The sequence below is a fragment of the Equus asinus genome, chromosome 4 (genome assembly GCF_041296235.1).
Source record: "Equus asinus isolate D_3611 breed Donkey chromosome 4, EquAss-T2T_v2, whole genome shotgun sequence".
NCBI lineage: Eukaryota > Metazoa > Chordata > Mammalia > Perissodactyla > Equidae > Equus > Equus asinus.
Genome location: NC_091793.1, coordinates 141,763,027 through 141,791,013, shown reverse-complemented (window position 1 = coordinate 141,791,013; position 27,987 = coordinate 141,763,027). Strand labels below are relative to the sequence as shown.

Here is a 27,987-nt window from a genome sequence, read left to right as displayed (position 1 = left end):
GAGGAGTGGGCATTGGCCAGGCCGGGAAGAGCTTGCCTGTTAAAGTCTGTTGCTAATGCAGCCATTAACCTGGAGGGTTTTTGTTTTGTTTTGTTTTGTTTTGTTTCATGAGGAAGATTGTCCCTAAGCTAACACCTGTTGCCAATATTCCTCTATTTTCTATGTGGGATGCTGCCAGAGCATGGTTTGATGAGCAGTGTGTAGGTCCACACCCGGGATCTGACCCACTGAACCCCAGGCCACCAAAGCGGAGCACATGAACTTAACCGCTCGTCCATTTTATTTTAACCAGAACCCAAATGAGGTGTACATACTGTGATTGCGTGATGTGTCTTTAAGTCTCTTCTAATCCTTAATCATTAACCCTCCTTCAGCTCTTTATTTCCTGGCAGTTAACCTGTTGGGCCCTTTATTATTTTTAGGAGGCAGAGGAGTGTGGTGAGCTCTCTGGAGTCGCACTCCGGGCTCAGCTCCACCACGAGCCTGTGACCTTGCCGAGTGAGTGACCTCTCCCAGCACAGCGGTACGGGCAAATGTCTAACAACCGGCTCTTGGGGGAAAAACACAAGCCCTGATCTGTACTTTGGCCCATTTCTGTGGTGCAAATACCCCACCACAGTGGATTTCAAGCTGCAACATGGTGATACAAAATGGAGTGCAGTGGACACTGTGACACAGCAGATGCAATGCTGTGGACGCAACCTCCAAGGCACGGGTACTAGTGGAATATAAAAGATGATTGGTGAATTTTGAGTATTGATTATTTATTGTTTTTAATATAATTTACTTAATTATAAGTTTATTTAATTTTTAATAATGGCCGAATTTAACCACTGGCTTGCCAGATTCCTAAAAGTTGGACATCAGCGCGGGCTCCTACGCAGCTGTCTCCACATCTGTCTCTCTCGCCTGTGAAGTGGGAGTTACTCTAGCAACAGCGCTTAGTGGTGCAGATGAAAGAAGACGGTGCATCGAGCACACGGTGAAGATCCGGGACGTCCTTGGTCAAGTGGATGCCGGATAGACAGTTACTGGCTCTCCCCTGGCGGGCCGGGGAAAGCAGCTGTGTGGGGGCTGGTAGGGAAAGAAGCAGCCGGACAAGTGTGAGCCTGGCCACCTGGGCTCGGGAGTCTGCCCTTGGGCCTGGCTTGACCACCACACAATTCCCATTGCCGGTGAGAAATGCAGTTTAGGCAAACCTGCTCCTCCCCTCCACTTTACACCAGGCCCCTTAGAGTGTTTGCTAAAATCCAGACCTCCTCTCGAGGTGGATCAGGTTACTGAGCAAGGTGATTATTGTTCTAATGATCTGCAAACAGGTCCTCAACTGTTAACCCCTTGGCCTCTGGGGCCACTGGGACCAGCCAGACCGGCAGAGGCGAACTCAAGCACTGGGAGCCCATGGGCTGAGATATGAAAAGCAGGAGGCTGGATTTAGGAGGGTCCTGTGCTGGTGAACTCCAAGCCGAGCGCTCAGCGCCCAGGTGAGTGACTCCCTCCGGGTGGCCTCAGATTCCCATGAGGCCGAGTTAAGTCGGGGCTGGAGGCTTCACAGGCTCCCAAACGTCCACAGAGTAAGTAAAGAAAGGAGGCAAGATGGACGGAGTGGCACTAAACCCTTCATGCCCGTCAGACTGAGTGCTCAGGCCACCGCCTCCCCTCAGCATGAGCTTGGGCAGGTTGGTGAACTTCTCTGCGCCTCAGTTTACTCCTCTATACAAGGAGAATGACAATGGTTTCCACTCTGTGGGGCTGTGGGATGGATTACAGATAATGCATGTGGACACTTAGCAAAACAGCTGGCTCATGACAAGTACACAATTAATAGCGGCTGCTGTTACTATTTTAATGCATGTAGATACTGTCATAGCTAATAAAATGCAAATCCATTTAAAGACATTACATTTAATTAATAGGAGCTTTTCCTTTCCATGTATTTTCTTGTTCAATAGACATTAAAAGTGGCATGGGGAATGTCTTTGGGGCGTTGGGACTTTAAGAAGGGACCTCACTCCTGAGGAGCCACTGATCTAGCCTGCGAGAGGTCAACACTCTCCACACACCTCAGGAGGGCTCAAGCCTATGAGGATGAAGCGTTGTGCACAGTTGAGATGGAAAAAAGGCAATGGGGATTAAGCAGCATCACCTTAGACGTCAAGAAGAGAGGGGCAAGGATGAGGAGACAGGCCCCGCGAGGAGGAGGGTGAGGGGATGCGGCTTCCTTAAGAGAAAACCATTCAGAAAAATATGGCGTCACCCGAGTATTCTGTTACCCCTTAGTGGCACCCACAGAATCTTCCCAAGCAGTTGAACATGGAAAAACAGTCAATATTTGACATGAAAACAGGGACTGGTTGACGCTCAGCAGTGGCCACTTCACTGTTGTTGCCAGGCGTGAAAGCCTTCCGTTAGCTCTCCAAGTGGTCCCGAGCAGGTGACAGCCAGTGGACGAGGAGCCAATTATGAGGAAGTCCGCACCTAGGAAGACTGTCTGGAAGGTTACTGCATGAAATAACGCACGCACAACAGTCAGCTCAGAGGTATGACATTAGGATATAGGAAAATAATAATTTTGCTAACTTCATTACTTCTTTATAAAGTTTTGCAACAGTCATGCACTACCGTTTTTTTCTATTTTTAAAACTTGGATACAACTTACATTATTGGGGTGCACAGCTCCTAAGTATACAGATTGATCGGTTGTAGCAAATGCACACCTGCCTGTAATCCGCAACCCCATCAAGACACAGGACACTCTCATCCCCCGGAATGGCCTCTCCTGCCCCTTGCCAGTTACTCCCCTCCCCCACACTCCTCCCAGCCCCGTCTGCCAGTCCCTGCAGCAAACGCTGATCGGATTTCTCGTTTTGCCTGCTCAAGAACTTCATAAAAGCAGACTCATACAGTAGGTATTCCTATCTGGCTTCTTGCGCTCAGCACAATGTCTGTGAGACTCATCCATGTTGTTACATTTATCAGTAGCTTGTCCCTTCTTATTAACGAGTAATATTCCTTGCAGGGACCTTCCGCACTTTATGTAGTCATCTGCCCATGGACACCTGGGCTGTTTTCAGTTTTTGATTATTATGAATAAAGATGCAAAAAACAATCATGTCCACGTCTTGAGGGCATATGGTCTCTCTCTCTTGGGCAAATATCTAGGAGTGGAATTGCTGGATTAAAGTTGATGGTTTTCTGCGTTCTTACTCAGGGCCTCCTGACCCACTGCCAGGACGAAACGGAGCTGGGCCAACGAGTCCAGCTGGAAGGAGGAGATGCCACATTTGAGAGCAGAAGACGCCAGGGACTGCAGCTTGCAAGATCTCAGCCTCAAACCAGCTCTTTGTCTCTGGGCGATTCACTCGGGGTCCCAGTTTCCTCATCTGAAGAAGAGGAACAGCAACGCTAAGGAGATGGAGCAGGAGCCGAGTTTCCAGGTAGACACACCTCGAATGTGGGTGGGTCATTATCGGACCTCCCCGACTGTGAGGTGGGACCATGTGGCCAGCATCCCCATCACTGACCGTGAGAAGAAGAGATGGCACTGTTGCGCGCTCTGGACGTGGCTGGGGGCGGGGGAGAGAGTGACCGGTCTGGATCCGGCAGGTCAGCTCTGTGTAGGCACAGCTCACTGTCAACCAGGGCCAGCCTCCTGTCCTCTGCACTGGTCCTGCTTCCTCCACATCCAGCAGGACGGGGGTCCAGGCCCAGACTTCTCCGGAGGGTGAAGCGGGTGCCATGTGAAGGATGGGGAGGGGACAGGGATGCACTTAAGTGGGGTTTTGCCGGAGACTTCAGCCTGGATGCCAGGCGGAGAGCAGCAGAACCGAGGCTGAGAGGTCCCCTGGGGTTGCGTTCACCATCCACGTGGCCCCACAGTCACTCCTGCGCAGGTTTGTCTTCCCTGCTGCCTGGAGGTCATTGGGATCTCTTCAAGTCCCCTGTAAATAGTGAGGGTCCACTGACTACTGAGTAAATGAATGAACTGTCCTTCCTGTGGCTTCAAGCTGGGAGAAAAGAGGCTGAGGCAACACTCAGGCCGAGCAGGAGGTGCGTCTCCCGAGGGACCTAACGCTGGGGTTGTCGTTTCCAGAGCGCTGGATTTTCCTGCTGCCGATCCCAATATGTCTCAGAATCCCGTCTCTTCCATGAAGCTTTTCCCTGTGTTTATAGGCAGGAATGTTTTCCCTCTGTGTCCCTGCCTCTGGCAAGATTTTAAACATGGTCAGGGCAGAGAAGTACATGCTAAAAGCAGAACTGGGGAGAAAAAGAAGAATGTGAGCTTTGTTATTTGACAGAACTTCCCCTCCTGGCCAGAGGACCATCTGTGGTTCTGATTACAATAATTTTGCCTGGATCTATGAGCTCTTATTTTGTCCAAACGACTTCCTCTTGTTTTTCTTTCCTTGCTCCGCAGGCACGGCCTTGGGAGGGAGAGAGTTGGCAGCTGTGAGAGGCTCAGGAGCAGGAGGGAGGTGGAGACGCAGGGCTTGAAAATGAGGCGAGGCCGATGGCGGGGCCGCAGCCGCCTCTGTACACACGCTGCGGAGTCCGTCTGTAGACACGCTGCATCCTCTGATGCAGCACCAAGGAGCTGTAACACCACCGACCTTTGCTCTGTTTCAAAAACTAAAACTCACTGTACCCTGGAAACTAAGCTTAGGTCCTCTAGATTCGAGTCTCAGCCCAGCGCTAGCCATGGCAGCTGGGACAAGCTTCTCACCCGGGCCCTTCAGGAGCATGTGCAAACCAGCCAGGTAATGCAGACAGAGAAGTCTGTCATGGCAAGTCACAGTGATTGTGCGAGGAACAGATCAGGGACCCAGAGGAAAGCAGTTCAAGGGACTCGGCGGTCAGCTCCCTCCAGGCTCATCTCTCACTATCCTTCTTCTTAGTTCCCCAGCCAAATGGGACAGCCCTGCAGCCACACGCAGAGATTTCCCGCTGGGCTCCTGGGGTTGCCTGATCTGGGAGGCTCTGCCCTTGTCCCTGAAGAGTCACCTGCTTCCTTGCCTGGCCACTGAGCTCCAGGATGAACAGGGTGTGGGCATGAGCAAAGCAGGCCTGGGGTGGGACACTGGCCCCGCTCACTAATGGGCAGGCGTGGATTTGGGCCAGTCACCTAATCTTACATTCCCCGTGTGTAATAGAGGGCCGGTATTACCTTCCTTGGAAGGTTCTTGTGAGGACTAAATTAGACAGCCATATTTAGCATGATGCTAGCACATAGCAGGTGCTCGAATAAGTATTTGAGTGAAAAACAGCACAGAATGATCCAGGGGTGTTGGGGAGCTGTGAAGTGTGAGATGTGATCAGAAAAGGACCTGAGATCACCATCCGTGAACTTAGACGCCCTGTCTCTCTCCTTCACCTGACAGGACGCCTGGCACATGGCTGGCCCTTGATCCATGCTTGTCCACTGAGTTAGTCCCTGTGGGCAGCCAGCGATGGCAAGCTGGAAAGTCTGGTGATTGTTTTGTCCTCTCACTCAGCTGACACCCGTTAAGTGCCGACTGTGTCCCAGGAGAGGCAGCCAGGCCCTGCCTTCCAGAGGGCTATGGGAAAGCCAGGTTTCAGGACAGAGCTGGTGAGGAGGGTGGGTGGACTAGAGAAGAGGGAGGATGTGGGGTGGGAGGCCGGCCAGAGCAGAGCAGGCAGGTGAGAGCGTGACCAGAGGTGCTGGGCTGAAGGACAGGCGGTGGAGCGACAGGAAAGATCTCAAGATCAATTCAGATTTTCACAGTCGGATTTCCATTCCTGGACTTGCCCTTCAGAGAGTGGAAGCTTGTTTGCCACAGTGGGGATGGGGGAGAAAGAAGAGCAGCGGGTTTGGTGTCAGAGACCTCCACGGACGGGGCTCCAGAACCCCGGGAGCTGTCTGATGCCCAAAGAGCGGGGGTCTTCCCAGCGCCCCTGGGGGAGGCAACACCTCTCATTACGCCCCACCTGCAACCAGAAACTGCCCACACCAGGGGAGACTGCGCCTCACCTGGGCCTTCGAATGTGGAGAACAACTTCCCCAGGTAACACAGACGTCCCAGCCCGAGACCCGGGACACGGGGACACGGAGAGGATCGGAACCTGCCTCAGCCCGGAGGAGTTTAACTGAACACTGAAAAAAATACCTTCCACTACCGACGTAGGTGTTTCAACATGTGTCTCCTTCACGTGCAGTCAACTGTCCCTGCTTTAATCTGCATTATTTCTCTCTCTCTCTTTCACGGTGTCAGACTTTTATTTATCCATTCATTTAACAATTATCCGTTGAGAGCCAGCATGCTGGAATACCAAGAAAAACTTACTATTTACAGTCATTACAGCCTTTGACTCAGCAATTCCACTCCCAAGAATCTATTCTGGAAATATTCACCCATAGGTGCCAACACTTATATGTAAAAGGACAATCCCTGAACTGCTTTAAATAATTTAAAATATTTAAAATTAGGAAAAATACAAATGTCCACCAATAGGGGACTGATAACGTAGACTATGATAAATCGAAACAGTGGAATACTGTAATTGTCCAAAAAAAGGGCTGATCTTGATGGAATGATAAGGAAAGATGGCCAAGAAAGATTATTCAGTGAAAAAGCACATATATTATACTACTTTTGTTTTTTAAATTTATGTAATTATATGGCTACAAAGTCTATCCAGATTTGACAGCTGAGCTGTTCAGCATGCGCCCCTGTGTCCAGCATGGGTCTACTAGCTACACGTGGCTCCTGAACAGCTGAACTGCGGCTGGTCCAAACTGAGAAGTCTGTAAGTACAGAAGTCACAGCGAATTTCGAAGACAGTGTGAAAACAAGAATGTAAAATATTTCAAAAACTTTATTTTGATTGTGTGTTGAAATGATAACATTTCAGATTTATTGGATTAAATAAAACATTATTGAAATTGATTTTACTTTTTTAAGAAACTGTTGTTTTTAGTATAAGAAAACATAAAATCACATATGTGGTTCACATTATACTTCAACTAAACAGCAAGCACTCTTCTACATCAGGAGCGGCACAGGTCGGTCCCAGGGCCGAGTCCGGCTGCAACCTGTTTTGGTGAACAAAGTGTTACTGGAACACTGCCACCCGCGTCCGTGTGGGCGTCCTCCAGGGCTGCTTCCCTGCCCTAAGGACAAAGTTGAGTAGTTGTGACAGAGACCCCATGGCCACAAAGCCCACAATATTTACTATTGGCCCCTTACAGACAGGGGCCTCAGAGTGGGCCCAACCCCTGTTTCAGAGGAGTCGACAGAAACCACGATCCACGATGATTATCTTTAGGGATTGAGATAAAGACAGAGTTTTAGTCCCCCCGCCCCGCAAGAATGTACTATTTTTGTCAGCAGGGGAGAAAAATAATTAAAAGCACTTTAAAAACCTGCCTTCAAGGGGTGCACACTCTAGGAGAGGTCAAGTAGGTGAGCGACTGGAGCCGGGGAGAAGCACGAGGTAGAGTCAGGAGGTAATGACAACAGCAGCCGGGATCCGGAGGCCCGCAGCTGCCACGCCATGGGCAAAGGGGCGCTTTCCGCATCTCACTTCACGTTATCACAGCATCCTGCTTTACAGGCGAGAAAGGTGAAGCCTCAGACAGAAGCAACTTGCTCCAGAATAAGCCCCAGCTCTTCGGCGCACCAGACTGCTGCAGAGTCAGCGTTGGGGAGCGGCCTGCGGATCCGGGAAGGCACTGAGCTCCACTCTCCCTGCCTCCACGTCCCTAACCAGCACTTGCGTCTGTTTTCTGTGCAGGCTTGGCCTGAGGAAGGCCGTATGGGCCTCCTTCTCTGGGATGTACCGAATGCCTTGAAGAATCTTTTCATCATAAGCACTAACCTGCTTGTAAACCCACAACTATTCAGAAGGGAAGTAGTGACTTCCCCATCCTGTACCCTCCGTCCCAGTGTCTCCTGCGCCGGGCTGGAGGGAGGCGTCCCAGGATTCAGTCTGAAGCGGGCAGATGCTCAGGGGGCCGTGCATGATGGTCCTGTCATGAGACCGCCGTGCTGTCACAACAGAGCAGGGACTCTTCACACGCGCACACGCACTGGCTGCTTGATTCTAAACAGTTGTATGCTATTTCAGTACGCCCCCCCTTTTTTGGTTTTATATCCTTATTTATTACTGATCTCAAGTTCTTATAAATTTAATGTTGAATATGTTTTCAAGCATTTTGACTAGTAGGTAATTTTAGATAGAGACTGATTTGCTGGTTTACTGTAGCCATTTATTTAATTAAAAAACTTTTTTTCTTTTGGTGAGGAAGATTGGCCCTGATCTGTTGCCAATCTTCCTCTTTTTGCTTGAGGAAGACTGTCGTTGAGCTAACATCTGTGCCAATCTTCCTCTATTTTGCATGTGGGATGCTGTCTCAGCATGGCTTGATGAGTAGTGTGTAGGTCATGCTCAGGATCCGAACCTGCTAACCCTGGGCCACTGAGGCGGAGTGCACGAACTTAACCACTACGCCACTGGACCAGCCTCTAAAATTTTAATTAATTAACTGTTTTTGAAAAGAATAACATATTTACATTGCTTAAAATCCAAGATATACCAGGGGGCTGGCCCCGTGGCCGAGTGGTTAAGTTCGCGCACTCCGCTGCAGGCGGCCCAGTGTTTCGTTGGTTCGAATCCTGGGCGCGGACATGGCACTGCTCATCAGACCACGCTGAGGCGGCGTCCCACATGCCACAACTAGAAGAACCCACAACGAAGAATACACAACTATGTACCGGGGGGCTTTGGGGAGAAAAAAGGAAAAAAATTAAATCTTTAAAAAAAAAAAAAATCCAAGATATACCAAAGGGTTTATGGAGAAAAGTCTCTGTCCCACTGCTCTTTTCTCCTTCTCGGAGAAAACCAAGGTCACCATTTCTTGGGTGGGTTTTCAGAGATGTGCTACACAGCTGTAAGCACAAGTTACAAGTTATACACACACACATGCCCCTGTTTTCACACAAATAGTTGCTTACTTTAGCCACTGTTGTACAACATGTTTCATTTACTCCACAATAGCTCTTAAAATTATTCTGTATCAGTTAACTCACAAAAACCTTTATTCTTTTTATGGGGTGAGATGGGACCATAATTTCTTTAATCAGTCCCCTTTCGGTGGACATTTCATTTGTTTCCAGTCTTTTGTTAATACGCATAATGCACAGTGAGCAACCTTGGGCATGCCTTTTTTGCATAAAGGTGAGATATCAGTGGGATAAATTCCCATACACAGAATTGCTGAGTCACAAGGTATATGCGTTTGTAAATTTAATATGTTGTCGAATTGCCCCCCATAAAAGTGGTTTAAATTTATACTACCACCAGCAGTATGTGAGAATGCCTGTTTATCTGTTTCTTCTTATCCTCACCAGCTCAGTCATTAAATTTTTTATTGAGATCATAATAGTTTCTAATATTGTGAAATTTCAGTTGTACATTATTGTCATTCACCATATAAATGTGCCCCTTTACCCCTTATGCCCACCCTCAGCCCCCTTCCCCTCTGGTAACGACTAATATGTTCTCTTTGTCCATGCGTTGGTTTATGTTTCACATATGAGTGAAATAATATGGTATTTGTCATTCTCTGTCTGGCTTATTTCACTTAACATATACCCTCAAGGTCCATCCATGTTGTTGCAAATGGGACGAGTTTGTCTTTTTTATGGCTGAGTAGTATTCCACTGTGTATATATACCACATCTTCTCTATCCATTCATCAGTTGATGGGCACTTGGGTTGCTTCCACTTCTTGGCTATTGTGAATAATGCAACAGTGAATGTGGGGGTGCATAAGTCCCTTTGAATTGTTGACTTCAAGTTCTTTGGATAAATACCCAGTAGTGGGATAGCTGGGTCATATGATATTTCTATTTTTGATTTTTTTGAGGAATCTCTATACTGTTTTCCATAGTGGCTGGACAAGTTTGCATTCCCACTGGCAGTGTATGAGGGTCCCCTTTTCTCCACGCCCTCTCCAAAATTTGCTATTTTTAGTCTTAGCGATTATACCCATTCTAACGGGTGTGAGGTGATATCTCAGTGTACTTTTGATTTGCATTTCCCTGATGATTAGTGATGTTGAACATCTTTTCATGTGCCTGTTGGCCATCTGTATATCTTCTTTGGAAAAATGTCTGTTGGTATTCTCTGTCCATTTTTTGATCAGTTTTTTGTTTTTTTGTGGTTGAGTTGTATGAGCTCTTTATATATTTTGAGGATTAATCCTTTGTCGGATATATGATTTGCAAATATTTTCTCCCTATTGGTGGGTTGTCTTTTCACTTTGTTTTTGGTTTCCTTTGCCTTCCAGAAGCTCTTTAGTCTGTTGAAGTCTCATTTGTTTATTTTTTCTGTTTCCCTTGTCCAAGTAGATATGGTATTCAAAAAGATCCTTCTAAGACCAACGTCAAAGAGTGTACTGACGATATTTTCTTCCAGAAATTTTATAGTTTCACATCTTACCTTCAAGTCTTTGATCCATTTTGAGTTAATTTTTGTATACAGCAAAAGATAATGGTCTACTTTCATTCTTTTGCATGTGGCTGTCCAGTTTTCCCAACACCGTTTGTTGAAGAGACTTTCCTTTCTCCATTGTATGTTCTTGGCTCCTTTGTTGAAAATTAGCTGTCCGTAGATGTGTGGTTTTATTTCTGGGCTTTCAGTTCTGTTCGGTTGATCTGTGTGTCTGTTTTTGTACCAGTACCATGCTGTTTTGATTACTGTAGCTTTGTAGTATATTTTGAAGCCAGGGATTGTGATGCCTCCAGCTTTGTTCTTTTTCTCAGGATGCTTTAGCTATTCAGGGTCTTTTGTGGACTCATATGAATTTTAGGATTCTTTGTTCTGTTTCTGTGAAGAATGTCATTGGGATTCTGATTGGGATTCTGATTGGGATTGCATTGAATCTGTTGATTGCTTTAGGTAGTATGGACATTTTAATTATGTTTATTCTTCCAATCCATGGGCATGGAATATCTTTCTATTTCTTTATGTCATCATTGATTTCTCTCAATAATGTCTTAAAGTTTTCATTGTATAGGTCTTTCACCTCCTTGGTTAAATTTATTCCTAGATATTTTATTTTTTTTGTTGCAATGGTAAATGGGATTGTGTCCTTGAATTCTCCTTCTGTTGGTTTATTAGAGTATAGAAATGCAACGGATTTTTGTAAGTTGATTTTGTAGCTGCAACTTGGGGGTAGATGATTATGTCTAGTAGTTTTCTAATGGATTATTTAGGGAGTAACCCCCTTTTTAATGAAAATATTAATAAAAAAGTATTCCATTGAGCAGAAGAACCGCACTTGATTAAACCGTTCCCTTATTTTCGTACATTTAAGCTTTGTCCCTATTCAGTAGAGAAACCGACTTCCCTAGAAACTGAGAACTTGATCCTTTACGTAGAGATCACACAGCTTCTCCACAGAACAACAGAAGGCCCCAGGCACGTGGCTGTGCTTCACACAGGGGGTAGTCCTAGAACAACGTGCAGAAATAACATTGTTGTGAATAAAACAAGCAACTAGCGGAAGGATTCAGCATAGTTCAGTGGAAACAACACAGATTTTTGAGTCAAAATGCATAATTTTTCATCTTTCTCTTATAAGCTGTGTAACTTTGGACAAGACAATCTCTCTGAACTGTTATTTTCCCCTCTGCAAAAGAATCTAGTATTATTAGCTGTTTTCACATGAACAACAGCATATGAAAAGTCCGTCTAGCCTCACTTATAGGCCGCTCAGGGACCATGTTTTCGGCACCTTTTCATTCCGGTGTCCAAATCAATTTCTCGAATGTACCATGTAACCAATGCAAAACGAATGAATGAACCACGTTTCATCCACTTGTCCGTAGGACAGTTAACTTGTCCACGGTCAGGAGATACACAACCAAGAAAAGTTAAAGTTGTCTCTATCTGACTGAGGACTTCACAATCGTCCCCAGCTTCGTTTTATTCCAAGTGAAGAGCTGTCAGGAAAGTACCTTCTATGAGCCATCATCATGGTCTCTCTCCCGTATCATTCGTGCACCCGACACTTGAAGGACAGCATCTTTGGTCTCTGGACCGATATCCAAGTCTCTCTCAGCCTTGGATCAAATGTATTCTTCAAAATCATTCAATTCTCAAGTTAGTGGATCTGTCCCTTTATTTGGGTATAACATTCTATTTATACGCAATAAAATGTCCTCTGACCTCTCTTCCACCTTCCCCATGCCCTTCTTTTCTCTCTGCCAATGAAGTTCTAGGACTCATATTGATTTTCCAACATTGTCTCAAGCTCTCCTGGTTTTGAGTCTGCAGCCGGCTCTGTAATTTTATGGTAAGACCCAGAAAACTTGAATTCTCTGCCCAAGTTTACAGTGTGAATTGGGGGCACGGGTGGATTTGAACTCAGGTCTTCAGGTTCCTGGTCCAAGCTTGTTCAGCAGCCCACTCCCTTATGCTCACTCCCCACAGCTTTACATTTGCAAAGCGCTTTTGTTTCCAGTTATTCATATCATCAGCACAATAGTCTCTGAGGCTGGGGAGCAAACCACCTCAAAATTCAGAGGCTTCAAACAGCAGTCACTTCCTGCTGCAGCTCAGGCATCTGCCGTTCACCGAAGGCTGGAGGGCAGACTGCTGACCTTGGCTGGGTCTGTTCACGAGTCTGGGTCAGTGGGTGGCTCTGTTTGGGGCTGGGCTGGGGCAGCTTCCTCAGGGTGGCTCTGCCCCACATACCTCACATCCCCTTCTAGGACCAGTGGGCCAACCCAGGCGTGTTCTTCTCATGGAAGCAGTGAAGACGCAAGAGAGCAGGTGCACTTTCAGGCCTCTGCTTGTATCACACCTGCTAATGTCTTGTTGGCAAAGCAAGTGTCGTGGTCAGAAGCAGTGAGTTGGGAAAGATGCTCATCTCTTGACCAGAAGAATCGTAAAGTCACATGGCAGAGGGTAGTGATAATGAGGGTTGAGGTTTGGGGCATGAATGCAGTCTACCACAGCTGCCAAACATAAAGCCATCCTAAACTAAGCTAGGTTTCTTCTTGCCTCCAAGCAGAGGCCAATGCTCTAAGCACGGTCCCTTCTTCACACAGGTCCCAGAGCACGTGCACATGGCAGGAATGGGCACTGAGGGCCCTTCCATGCTGGTGGCCTCTGCGCAAGTCTGCACTGTGACTGCTGCAGTGGGGGAAACAGAGGATGAGGCTGACAAGCCGGCACTGGCTCCAACCTCCCAGTTTCGTATCTAGCTGCCCCCACCCTGAAGGCTCTTCAGAATGTGGTTCACTGCTCTAGGAAGAGAAAAGTAATTGAGGGTGTAATTTATATTGAGAAAATTGCTCTGAAAAAAAAATTAGAGAGCAACAGATCAAACACTCTGACTACAAGAGTTTCCTACCAGAAGACCAGGGAAACTGAACAAAGCTGCGTGAAAGGATGTGAGGAGCTGGAAGATAGACCCCTGCAGAGGTAGGGGAGTGGGAGAGATCTAAAACCATGGAAAATTTGCAAGACGGTGGTCGCCCTCACCCACGGGGACGTGTTCTAAGACCCCGAGTGGATGCCTGAAACCACGGACAATACCGACATTGGATGTACTATGTTTTTCCTATTCACATATACATGGGGCCTTATTAGGAAAAATAAGAGGGACTTGAACACAAGCAGTGCGATACCACCACAGTCGATCTGATAACTGAGACGGCTACTAAGTGATCAAGAGGCCAGTGGCGTCTACAGCATGGATCCACTGGACAAAGGATGATTCAGGTCCCAGTCAGGATGGAGCAAAATGGCCTGAGATTTCATCATGCTACTCAGAACGGCACACAATTTAAAACTTATGAATTGTTTATTTCTGGAATTTTCCATTTAATATTTTCAAACCTTGGTTGACGATAGGTAACTGAAACCATGGAAAGTGAAACCGTGGATAAGAGGGGGCTACTGTACCAAGAAATTTCAAAATAATCTTACAGGAGAAATTTGGAAAAGCAACAAGTGTCACATTTCCTGAGATTTGTTTCGCTTCCTGGAAGTGCTCAGGAAACAAGACTCGCAGGTGTGACACCAAGTTTTCAAAGAAAACTTCTCCAAGAAATTTCTCTCTCACCCTACCCCTCCGTGGCCAGAATAAACATGCCGGGAGGCTGATCCCGTATGACGCAAAATCCAAACAAACTGAACAGACTCAGGCAAAGCTGCAAGGACCAGTTTCCATCTGAGATAACTGTGATCGTCACTTCTCTGTGGATTAGAAGCTCACCACACGGAGACTTTTATCATTACACAAATTACAACATTCACATTGAATATGCTGTGAATGTCAAATTGAATAATAACAGTAACATTGCCAGGCACCAATGGTGCATCTGGGGTTAGAGGACCCGCTGCCCCATGAGGGTCTCACTGGGCCTCCTCCCTGAGTGTTTGGACTTTCTCTAATTTTCTCTCATTCAGCTTGTGAAGTCATCCAAAATCCTCTTTCTTGGTCCATTTCCTCCTCTGTAAAAGAAGGAAGTAAGACTACATGATCCTCAAGGTCCATTCCAGCTCACAGACATAATTCTGTGACTTTTCTCCACCACCGTCCCAGCTCATTCCGCGGTTGAGTGACACAGTGAAATCAGTGTGGCCTGGATGCCTGTCCACTGTTGAATAGCAGAGGGTGGTTGGCGTCGACATTTACGATAAAAGCACCGTGGAGATGTGGCAGGGAGAACCTCTGCTCAGGACGCTGGCAGGCCCACTGCGCCCTTGGGCAGGTCACCACACTTCTTCACGCCCGGTCTCCTCATCTGTCAACAGGGGAAATAAGAGAACCTGTGTTTACTGGGCGTGTGAGGACCGAACGGGATAATGCGCGAAGCATCCAGGAAGGGGCTGGGGACGCAGAAAGTGCTTCATCCATCTTTTTATTATCTGAAAATGTGATTGTGGCAACCCTTGGGATGGCATGTGTTCTTTCACTCACATGTGAATGCTGAGAAAAGTTGTTTATAAAGGAGAGATCTTGGTTTAAAAAAAACAACCTTTTTCAACTTTGCTGACTTGCTGAGGTGAAATAAGACTAGCACGTGGCACATGGAGGCGGCGGCCCGGGCTGAGGCACGACTGTAGCTTGGGTTTCCTCTCATTTGCTTTCGTTTGGGTTTGCCTGTATCTCTGCATTTGTTTAGTTCATTCTACTTCTCTACCTCCAGCCAGTAAGACAATGGTTCTCAGTGGTGGCTGCACATTAGAAGCATTTGGGGAGCTTTAGAAATCTCTATGCCCAAACCATTTACGCTGTTACAAGTCAGGGTAGAGGCTGGGGTCAGGGAGAGACGAGAGGGGAGCACGATGCCGCTCCTGGGCTGCTCAGGAAGTTCTGATTCTTGAGCTGGGTGGTGACTACACAGGGACCTTGAGTTTGTCAAAATTCACTGTGATGCATTCTTAGGGTATGTGCACATTTCCACATGGATAATACACTTCAGTATAAAGTTCAACACAAATCTCTATCCTGAAGTTGCACTAAAGACCAATTAAATCAAAATCTTTAGGGGTGGGACCCTGGCATCAACACTTTTGTAAAGCTTCCCAGGTGACTGCAATGTGCAGCCAAGGTTGAGAGTCGCTGCAGAGGTTCTGGCCACAGTGGGCCCAGGTCTCAGAATTGGCACGCAAGCCAATTGAGTAATCACAAAAAGCCCCTCGGAGCTGCCAGGAGTCAGCAGGGTTGACCTGGGATTTGTTTAGGCAGGTCCCAAATCCAAAGGTCATCAGGCAGTGCAGTGGTGGCAAGAGCTTGGGACTGGGGATGGAAATCTGGGGTCAGCATCCAGCTCTGACCCTCGCTGGCTGAGGGACTTTGAGCTAGTCACATAGATGACCTCAGAGAATTGCCACTTCCTTCTGTTGACTGGTGCTCACGCCAGGACTCCTCCTGACCTCAGGTGGACGTTCCTTCCCGTATGTCAAGGGCTCCATAAATAAGCTATTATGATAAGATGTTGCAAATTTGCAAGAAACCCAAAAGAAACCGTTTGGTCTCTGCCTCTGATTCCCAGCAGAGTTGCTTGGTAGTATTTTTACTTTTTCACTGCTATTGTTCCACTCAGGCTCTTGGACTCGGCCAATAAGGAAGGAAGAGGCACTGATTTGAGTTTCTGTAGAATCAGTGACTTGCTCATTGCACAGTAATATGCAAACACAAAGACCAAGGGCATGTGATGGGAAACTAGCCACCACGTGCTGCCTCTGTCTTCTGCATCTGTGCATTCTCTTTGGTAGAACTTACCTAAGTCCACCCCTTCAGACCATAATTTCTCTTGTCTGCACTCTCTGCTTACCTCCTCCAAGATTTCTAGACTCAAAAATATTGTTCCTTACATGCTTCCTGAATCTTTGTTTTATTTCTACAATTGTACCTACATTTCCTTATTCTCTAATCTTTGGGGAAATAAAGAACAACCCCAAGCAGCATAACTCCTTAACACACCTGAGCATCAATGACATACTCTTTCTGCTTTCCTCCTTCATTCTATGTTTCAGCATTTTGGGAATCTTGGATTATTTCCCTGAACCCTACTCGTCTCTCTATATTCTATGCAAAAATGTGGCTCCGCAAAAATATAGTTCTCTTGAGCACTCAGTAAGTATTATTGGAGAAAGATTTAACAAATTAACTCAACAAGCAATTACCGGGCTTGCTACATAGAAGATTCTGTGCTTGGTCATGAACACATTAATTCCTGCCTTAAGGGAGCCCACATCGAGGTAGATTGAAAAATAGCATTAGCACAAGATGGGCTGTCAGACGATATACAATATAGTTACAAACAAACAAACCATGGCAGCATGAGATCAAGAAGATCAATTCTGTAAGTGACAATTACCAAACTTGCTTTGTATAAAAGAGCTGGGTCTATAGTTGAACACAGGTGGCTGGGAAATTGCTGATCATCAAAATGTCCACAAATTGTTTTAACTTGTTTTTGTATTACTCTTCCTTACAAACGTCATTTTAATTAAAAGTTGTTTGCTTATGTTAGAGTCAAAGGATTTTTCTTAAAAAAACACTTACCATCTTTAAAAAATAAACCAGAGTTGTTTGTTTCTGCTTCTGTGTTAGAAAGATTGGATTGGTTGAATAATTTTACTAGAAAGACATGAATACTTTGCTAGCCTCAGAAAAATCACTATTTAATAAATCATCGAAGATTGAGGAACAATGATATATAGTCACGCGTTGATTAATGGCAGGATATGTTCTGAGAAATGTGTCATTAGGCCATTTTGTCATTGTGCAAACATCATAAATTGCACCTACACACACCTAGATGGGGTAGTCTTCTACACACTGGGGCTGTGTGATGCGAATCTTTTGGGACCACCGTCGTATATGTGGTCCATCGTGACTGAAACATCGCTATGCAGAGAGCGCATGACTATATCCAAAAGCTAAATGTAAGTCTTTCCTTCTCGTAAAATTCAAACGTGCTGCAGCCATGGCACGGTCAGCACAGGGCACTGATGGAGAGGCGGGAAGTCTGGAGAGATTTAGCACTCAGATTTGGGCAGACGCAGAGCCAGCAGTCACCTTAATGTGCAGAAGATCTGCTCATGATGTCTCTTCAAGGTTTTTTGAGCTGCTTCCTGGAGGCCAGTGATCCCTCAGGGCTTGTTTCCCAGACATTTAAACCCCTTTTTGTATACAACACCAAAAGCATGATCCCTGGAAGAAAAATTGATAAATTGTACTTCATTAAAATTAAAAACTTCTCCTCTGTGAAAGACCCTGTTAAGAGAATGAAAGGACAAGCCACAGGCTGAGAGGAAATACTTGTGAAACACACATTTGATGAAGGACTGTTATCCAAATATACAAAGAACTCTTATAACTCAGCAATGAAAAAGCAGACAACCCAATTAAAAAATGGTCAAGAGACCTTGACAGACACCTCACCAAAGAAGATATACAGATGGCAAATAAGCAAAAGAAAAGATGCCCCACTGATTTGCTGTCAGGGAAATGCAAATTAAAACAACAATGAGATATCACTACGCACGTATGAGCATGGCCAAAATCCAGCACACTGACAACACCAAACGCTGGAGAGGATGTGGAGCAACAGGAACTCGCATCCATGACTGACTGGAGTGCAAATGGTACAGCCACTTTGGACGACAGCCTGGAGGTTTCTCACAACACTAAACATACTCTTACCATATGACCAGCTATCGTGCTCCTAGGATATACGTTCCGTCCCGTATATCGAGGGCTCCATAAATAAGCTATTATGATAAGATGTTGCAAAGGAGCTGAAAACTTATGTCCACACAAAAACCTCCATATGAATGTTTACAGCAGCTATATTTATAATTGCCAAAACTCGGAAGCAACCAAGATGTCCTTCAGTAAGTAAATTGATAAATAAACTATGGTACATCTAGATAATGGAATACTACTGAGCGCTACAAAGAAATGAGCTATCAGGTCTTTAAAAGACATGGCGGAACCATAAAATATATATTACTAAGTGAAAGAAGCCAACTTGAAAAGCTGCATATGGTATGACTCCAACTATATGACATTTTGGAAAAGGCAAAACTATGGAGACAGTCAAAGGATCAGTGGTTGCCAGGGGTTAGGGGAAGGAAGAGATGGCAGAACACAGAGGACTTTAGGACAGTGGAACTACTCTGCATGATACCATGATGGTGGAAGCATGTCATTTTACAGTTGTCAAAACCCATAGGATGTACCACAGCCAGAGTGAACCCTAATGTAAACTACAGTCTTTGGGTGACAATGACGTGTCAGTGTAGGTTCACTTATTGTAACAAATGTACCATGTGGTCGAGGATGTTGAGAGTTGGGGAGGTGGTAGGGGTGGGGGCAGGGAGTATGCAGGAACTCTCTGTACTTTCTGCTCATTTTTACTATAAATCTAAAACCGCTCTAAAAAAATAAAGGACATTAAAACAAAAAAGAAAAGAAGTGAGCTATCAAGGCACAAAAAGACATGAAGAAAACTTATTGCATATTGCTGAGAGATGGGAGCCAGTCTGAAAGGCTGCATACCATATGATTCCAGCTCTATGACATTCTGGAAAAGGCACAACTATGGAGACAGTAAAAAGATCAGTGGTTGCCAGGGTTCAGGGTAGGGGTGGGGAAGCGATGATTAGGTGACACACAGGAGATTTTTAGGGCAATAATGCTATTCTGTGAACACGGTAATGGTGGATACACGACATTATTTGTCAAAACCCATGGAATGTGCAACACAAAGAGTGAATCTTAATATAAACTATGGACTTAGTTAATAATAATATATCAATATTGGTTTATCAATTATAACAAATGTACCAGATGTTAACAATAGGGGAACCTGGGCATGGGAGAAGGAAGGATATACGGAACTCTCTGTACTATCTGTTCAATTTTCTGTACACCTAAAATTGCTCTACAAAATAAAGTCTATTAACTTAAAAAAAATAGTGCAACCCTTTGCTTGACTAGTTCTGTGTACACCACTTAAACAATAAATTATCTCAGCAGAGTGCTTTGGGGAACCAAGCAACGACGCAGCCAGAGCCCCCGTGGGCGGAGCCTTCAGTCACCCCTGCTGCAGGGTGAGGAGCATTGGAGGACAGGGACAGAGTGTGGTGTCTGGTATGCGAGCCTCACTTGTAGCTACAACCAAGAGTCACTGAGCATGTGTAGGCAACCTAGCAGGGTAGCAGTGCCCTGAGAAACAAGCCACACTTGGCAACGTGTTTTGTTGTTTGTTTTTTTTAAAGATTTTATTTTTTTCCTTTTTCTCCCCAAAGCCCCCCAGTACATAGTTGTATATTCTTCGTTGTGGGTCCTTCTAGTTGTGGCATGTGGGACGCTGCCTCAGCGTGGTCTGATGAGCAGTGCCATGTCCGCGCCCAGGATTCGAACCAACGAAACACTGGGCTGCCTGCAGCGGAGCGCGCGAACTTAACCACTCGGCCACGGGGCTGGCCCCTTGGCAACGTGTTTTAACCAAATAAACTAAATAAGGAAAAAATAACCAAGTAATTCATCCGGCATGATCTTCATTTTTCCCACTGGTACAACTGAGAGTATTGCTTGTTACAGATGTTGTGTGATGTCTCCCAGCTTTCCCTGAAAGCCTTAGCACAAACATCAAAACATTCCTGTACGTGACGAGGATACAGCAGCGGACGCGTGTGACCACACAGCACTCGGGATCGCGGTTAAGGAAGGTGGGGCAGAACTCTTCTTGGGAACACACATTTTCACAAAGCTCTTCCAGGCGCCAGAAGAACTGCTGTTACACAGTTACTTTCACTTCTGTTTCTCCTCTGCTTGCTATCTGAAATTCTCTCTAACATTCTACACCCTCTGTGAATATAAGGACCGCAGGGGTTTTACTAACCTGCAAATACATTTCTGTTGAGCAGAAGCGTGTCCTATTGTCGTGCCACTTGTTGCTATTGCTCAAGTTTGTTAACCCACCGGTGAAAAGCAATCCATCCTCCCCTGGCAGCCCTTCATCAGTGGTGACTCTGTGATGGACTTTAAGATCAGAGATGAGAAGTATTCCCCCACTGGAGATTGGAAAGTGAAAATTTAGTAAGAGAACAGGATGCAGAGCTTAAGAAGTGGGTTACCGTCCATGAAGTTCCAAGAATCACAACTGTTGGAGAAACATTTAGCAAACCAGAAAATAAGTGAAATGCATCCAGGCTGAATGAGACTGAATGCTGTCCCTAAGCCCCGGTTGGTGACCATGTTGTTCTTCGCATGGAGAAAAAGGATTGGGAAGAAATTTCAGATTGTTTGTGATTCATTTGACCATTCTCTACTGCTCTGCTCACTGGGACAACATCCTTTTTCCTGCCCAAGGTGGCCGTGCAGCTGTTGCCCATCCATTCATTCTCATCACTTGGCAGGAAGTGGTCCCAGCACCAAGGTCCAGGTTGCAGGGTAAGAACTGACAGGCTCGTGGAGGCAGCCTGAAGGGAGGTCCAGGGTGCACCCCACACCGAAGGAACTCAGGCTCAAGAAGTGTCACTTAGCCACACAAAAATACACAGGAGTGTATTTTTGGTAATTGAAGCCCAGTTTGGATTCTGTTTCGGAAAAAGATAACATTTGTTTTCTAAAGACTAGAGAGTCTTTTAGGGGAGGGGGTTCTCTCCAGCCCCACCTTAGGGCTAAAAAGGCAAACTCTTTAGGGCACAAGCTTTTCCTCCCCATGAATTCACGTATTAGATGTTTCAAAATGACTGGAATCAAAAAACGTTAGAGGCAAAAGTTTTCCACAAGCCCTGCGGTTGAATCTCCTCATTCTGTAGTTGAGGAAAATGAGGCCCAGAGACGTTAAGTGTTATGCCCAAGGGCACACAGTCGGCTCACAGGATGAGACTTGAATCCAGATTGTACCAGCCGGTGCTCTTCCCACTATGCTGTGCTCCACTTACTAGAACCACAAGAACCACTGCCACTTGTGGAATTTAGAAACTATTTTTTAAAAGCTTGGAACTAAACTTGTGACTAATTAGAATAGAGCGATCCACCACCTTTAAGTCACCAGCTAAAATCCACCGCTCCGTGTCGCAGGGAGCCCGAGGCCTTCTGGGTGACCCGCTCAAAGACAGATTATTGTCTCAACGCAGCTTCTGTGTCGCGGTATCCACGAAATGGACATCACGTTACTTGGGGAAGAACAAGAGGACAAGATGAGATGAAAAGGAAGCATGTTTAAAACGGATAAAAGGAGGCACTTTTTTCCCCACTACACACAATTGACCTGAGGAACTCACTGCAGCAGGATATTAAGATCAATGGTGAAGATTTGTGTTTTAAAAGATTAGACATTTCACATGCATGTCATCAACAGTGAGACTCAAGAGGATGAAAGTAAGGTGGATGAAAGTTCTCCAGCTTCGGCGCATAAATTGATCACCAACTGGGTCAGGCCAAAAAAAAGTTGTCTACTCAGTCATCTAAGATTTCACAGGCAGGCCGATTTGGGGGTATTCCAGTCATTGCTACTCTGTAACAAACCATACCAACTAGTGGCGTGAACCAACAGCCATTTTATGATGCTCTTGTGTGCTGTGGGTCGGGAACCTGGAGAGGGCACAGAGGGATGGCTGACTCTGCTCCGTGAAATTTGGGGCCTCAGTTGGGAAGGCTTGAACAGCTGGGAGTGACTCGAGGCTGGGGACTGGAATCATCTGAAATCTTTACTCACGTGTCAGACACATGGCCTGGGACGCCTTGAAGGCTCACTCAACAGGGACTGTCAACTGGAGCGTCTACATGTAGGTCCCAAGAGGAGCATCTCAAAAACACAAGTGTTCCAAGGGAACCGAGTGGAAGCCGCACGGCCCTTTATAACCCACGCGTAGAATTCCCAGAACATCGCTTCCATATATTCTATTGGCCAAAACCATCACAGCCGCTGAGAGTCAAGGGGAGGGGACTTCGGACTCCTACTTCCCTCCCCTGTGGGAACGGCAAGGTCACATTGCAGAAGAACTACGGAATGGGAGAAGTTTTTGCAGCCATCTTTGGAAAATACAGTCTCCCAGGGAAGGGATGGGGGATTTAAGGGCGTAAGGACACACAATCTAGGGGAAAAAACCGATATATGAACAGATAATCACAGTACAATAAAATAATCTCAAGGTAGTTATCCCCTTCCTTTGAAATGCTGCCCTAAGAATTCTTTTTTTCCCTTTCATAAGAGTCATCACATTAAAGTTTCACTGTCTGTCTTCCCACCAGACTGGTATCTCCCCGTTATACCCCCTGTGTCTGAAAGGTGACCAGGCCCGTAACAGGGGCTCATGTGTATCGGCTGAGTGCTGGTGAGTAACGCAGAAGGGTGGTAACAGGTGACAGCCTGACAGAAGTGAGGTTTGAGTGGGTCTTGAATGCTTTTGAAGCACGAATAGCAGTTTTCCTGGTGGAAAAGGGGGAATAAGTTTTTGTAAATCTCCTCCAAAGACTTTCATTGGCCAAGTTTAAGGGGGCACATCCTTGTCCTGGGTGTACAGACCGCATGTAGTAGTTATGATAATTTTGGCTGAACACTCTGACTCAGCGGGCTCAGAAAAGAAGAAACGTATTGTGTCACATGAGAAGAAGTGCGGAGGCAGGCAGATGTCCATGCCATCCTTCCTCAGTGCCTCAGCTTAGCTCTTTCGAGGTTGCAAGATGGCGCCCACAGTGGGAGGTATCACATGCGGACCAAACAATAGCCAGCAGGAGAGGAGACTGTCTCTCCTTTGGGGTAAAATCTCTCCCATAAGGCCTGACACTTACCTCACACTGGCCCACACCCTTGTGGGCCAGAACTGTGCCCCCCACACATGAGTAACCTGAATACTAATAAGAAGGGGCAACGTGAGCAGTTGGACCAACCATGTGTTACTGCCTGGGGCTTGACAGGAGGTCCTGTCTGCTGTGAAGCAGGTGGCTGTGCAGAAAACGGTAGGTTCCCAACCCAAACAAAACACTGGGGTTCTGTCAGGAAGGAGAAAGGGAAAAAGCCTGGGGAGGACATCAACAGTGTTCATAGCACTGAACTGGGAGAAGGTTAAAGTGCTTTTTCTTTGTGGATGAACATCCCCCAGCACTTCTGTTTATTCTCTCATCTGCTTTTTGCTCATTTCCTTCCTCCTTCTGTATTAGTGGTCAGTTGAATAAATCAACCACCACATCAATGCAAGAGTGTTAGAGTGAACATGCAAATCTAACTAATTAAAGAAGATGCTGACTAGACAGGAGGGCACGTTCAGATTCTGATGCTTCTGCTGCCCTCCAGTAGCCTGGTCGTGCCCAGCTGCACACCGTGCTTTCTGCCCTACACCCTCCACCTCTGCAGATTCCTCCATCTAGGTAGTCCTTCTCAGTTTTCACCCGCAGTGGATGCTGAGGGTTGCCTCTCAGGGACTCCATTCAATCCCTGTTCTAGTAATCCAGCTGGAGAGATTGGAAACCTCAAAACTACATTTCCCAGACTCCCTTGCAGCTAGAGTCTGGATCTGAACAAAGTTCAGTCAACCAGGTGTGCTCCTGTGAGGTTTGGCAGGCAGATGCAAGGAGAAGGCATCATTCTGCTGCTGTTGCTCCTGGCCAGCAGGGCTGAGAGGTGATGATAAGAGGCATTTAATGTTGTTGGACTCGGTGTCCCATCTCAGTGTCTAGTAACAAGTTTCACAGGTATGAGGAGCAGTTGCTGCAGCAGCACCATCTCGACTTCTGGAACGTACCCCCATGGTGGGCCCTTGAACTCAATAGTCCAGGAGTAGACCCTGACCTCCGCCCCTCCAGCCCTTCTAACAATTTTATAAGCCCCTGCTTGATTCTCAGAATTAAGTCTTTCTCTGCTTGAAATACCTAGAGTGGTTCCTGCTTCCTGTGCTAAACCCTGACTGAGAGATCGCCTAACTCGCATCCAGCCTTCCAGACACAGCCTGGCTCTTCCTGAGCTGCCAAGTTGGGCTCCTCTGTGCTCCGCTGTGCCCTGCCTGGGAAGTCCGGGCCTCACCATCTTCATACCCCTGGCACTAGTGCTTAGCTCACAGCAGGCACAGCATTGATATTTACTGAATTGAAGCATCCTCTGCCAAGATACCAGGAAGGTCCTGAAATCTCGTCTAAGTGGCACCCCACTTGGCACCCAGTCTGCAAAACCCAAAGAGCAAGTTGGCCCTAGACTTGTGCTGGATTCTAGATGAATCCAGACCCCAGAGCTTTTCCACACTTTAGCCCCCACACAAGAGGCTACCCCAGAATTAAAGATTCAGCCTGGTCCCCAGGATAAGGATGCCAAGGAATAAGGAAAGTTGCTTCTCTCGAGACTTGCCACCAGTGGTTCTCAGCACCCTCCACTGCGGGGCCGACAACGAGGCTGCAGTTGGGGGCAGCACAGGCTTCGGAGTCAGGAAAACCCCAGCTGGAAGGTGTGTGACCTTGGTAACAAGTTACTCGTCGGAGCCTCAGTTCTTCATCTATAAAATGGGGATAATAATATCAACCTGACAGGATTCTTGGGAGTAACAGAGATCGTACAGGTAAAATGCTTGCAGAGTGCATGCACGCTGGAAATGCTCAGTGCCCATCGGGTGCCGTCACTGCGGTCATCGCTGATATCAACGGTGCCATCACTGAACAACAATTCTGTTGTTTACATAATGTTTCCTTCAGCCCAAACAGACCCACATGCGATTAGACCAGAATGCACTTCTCTCCACCTTCCCGGACGTGCTCCATTTTACATACCGAGGTGAGTAACTCTGTCTGCAGAAGATCCAGCTGGGCCCAAGTGTGGGGCTTACTGAGGAAACAAAATCATCTACGTGTAGTTGTAGCTGAAAATCAGAATCACTTGGAGAGTTAAAACAAAACAGCAACACAAACAAGCAAGCAAACAAAACCAAAAATCAACGTGCTTCTTAAGGCTCCCCGGTGAGTACGGTGCAGCGGAGAGCAACCACTCCACGTGGGAGAGATTAGTATTTCCATCGCCTCTGGGGAGAAAGAAGCCTTGACTTCCATAATCTCCACCCTGCTGGGGGATGGGAGAGGACTGAAAAGCGTAGTTGGATTATTCCACCTGCATTGTGAACCTGGACAAATGACTCATCACGTTAATCCTCTGGTCAGTGTCTCGGTTTCTCGTTTAAAGGTGTCTGATCTGATGAGAAGAGGAGTGATCAGAAATGCTCCAGGACATGTAAGGAGCTGGTCTGGAAACACCTGTGACGCGTTCATGTTGGCTTGTGGGCGTCTGTGCCAGCACAGTGCACGCTCACACACTCATGGACTGGTTGCTGATGTCAGGCGTATGCACTTTGATCCAGGGCAAGTGGAATGATCCCTGCTTTGGCATAAAACAGCTAATATCTAAATGCTAGAGACAGCTGGTGTCAGCTGGGAATGCGCTCAGATATAAACTACATCTAAAAAAAGGTAACTATTTTTTCCATTATTAAGGTAATAAACAAAAGAAAATATAGAAGATTGGGAAAACAGAAAAATAGAATGAACCATAGTAGAAAGAATAATAACTAAGAGCTATATAGACTTACCTGGTGCCAGACATGGTTCTAAGCCCTTTACCATATAAATTCATTTACCCCTCACTACGACTTGATAACTATTTTAAACTCCATCTTACAGACAAGGAAAGAGGACCCGGAGCTGTTAGGTGACTTGTCCAGAGTGACACAGCTGGCACAGGCAGAGCTGAGGTTTGGACGCACCCTGCATTTAACAGGGTGTGGTGTGGTGACCCTCGGAGATGTCGCTCACAAGGTGATCTGTGTTCAAGGATTCAGTGTCAGTTGCTAAAGTTTAAAAAGTTAATCTCAGTTGTCATTCATCCATCCATTTGTTTCACAAATGCTGACTGAAGGTGTCTATCACACAGCATCCTGTTACAGGCTTGAGTCCCAAGATACTGAAAAGTTTATGAAGGCCACCTGTCCACTTGTTCCTTTAGCATTGAACTGTCACATGTCTCAACAGAACAATACGTGTATAGTCAACACAAGCCTAGTATGGTTTAAAATCCTGCAACCATCCCCTGATGACAAAATCCAAAACCAATACTTCAAAACTTTTAGAATGTCACACACTTACTAGATGGAATGTTTAGCATTATCCTCTATATTTTCATCAATTCATAAACACAACTTGGGTAATAATTAAAGTGGGATTTCATGAATTTGGCTTTTAGAAATATGTTTACTATAGCAGTAGTGTCTTCAACTCAGAAATCTGATGTTTGTTGGATGGATGGATGATGGATGCATAAGCCAGTGAATTAATACACCAGAATGCTTGGCAATGTTTCAGGTTCTGAAAAATCTCATCCTAAAAAAAATAATTTAGTGTTTTCTAGTTTGTTGAGTAGTAAATTATGACTCAGGAGAAAATTTTGATATCTATCCTTTCCATGGACTAAATAAGTAAGTTCAAGCAAGTCATTATGGTGGCAGTTTCATCTGGTTGTTGTAGGAATTAACTGAGCTACTGCAAATGAGTTACTTAGCACCCTGCTTAACGTGTATTAAACAATCAGCACATTTTAAACTGCCTTTAAATTGAAGTACTATATGTTTAAAAGCAAAAGTTCAAATGATACAAAAAGCTACACAATGGAAAATAAGTCTCTTTTGGCACAGTTTTCTATTGTTAATACTACTACTATTAGTGATCTCCAAGCAAAAATAATATTTCGCTGTTAAGAAGAGAGAGGTTTACAAACTAGTAGATAACATGGTTTGATTCAGAACCAAGTGAAATAACACAAGCATTCTAGCTAAATTCCAGCGTGAGTGATTAACATTCTCCAACTTCAAATACTTTTTATTATTAGCCAGCACTTGTCGGTCCCCAATAATACACGCGTTGCATAAAGGGCACCAAAGGAGACAGCCCTCCCTCGGCATGTTGGTCGCCACATTCTTTCCACTGAGGGCTTCCCTATCTGTTTGATTGCTATTCCACAGCTCTTGGACTCCCACGACTTTCAACCCTGGGATGTTTGCAGACCGAGGGCCAAGAATTTCCAAAAAATAAAAGAGATAAAATATGAACACCTGTAGAATTCCAGGGAACGAAACACCTAATGTACATTTTAAACATATTTATCAGTAGTTTTGACGTTGGTGAAGCTATTGATATTCCCTTTAACTCTGAGGCACATATTCCTCACATATTCCTCATTATTTCCCACGAAGCCTTGTTGATGAGCAGGAGGGCGAGGTCTGCTCTGCCCCTTAGTCTCCGAGTCTGCGCGAATCGACAATACTGTAGGCTAACGCAGCCCTTCAGTCCGGGGTCCTCCAAGTCCTCAGGCCCTCCTGCCTTCTTTCTCCTTCTTCCCAGTGGAAAGAAGGGGTAGGGAGTGGGAAACAATACAAACCCTCTTTGTAAGCGTGTGAATGAATTTCAAGTATGCTAAACACCTAATTAGAACACGTAGAAAAGAGGCATTTTAG

The 27,987-nt window shown here is 45.9% G+C and overlaps 1 long non-coding RNA gene across 2 annotated transcripts; it reads left to right on the top strand.

Annotated features, from left to right (window-relative positions):
- Window positions 1-107: 107 nt before the first annotated feature.
- Window positions 108-17,700, top strand: LOC139045152 (uncharacterized). Of its 2 annotated transcripts, XR_011503024.1 has the most exons (5): window positions 108-1,484; window positions 2,393-2,540; window positions 3,212-3,437; window positions 4,418-12,319; window positions 13,077-17,700. It is a non-coding gene; the product is annotated as an uncharacterized lncRNA (long non-coding RNA). The 2 variants fall into 2 exon arrangements; XR_011503025.1 differs by lacking the exon at window positions 2,393-2,540.
- The last annotated feature ends 10,287 nt before the right edge of the window (window positions 17,701-27,987 follow it).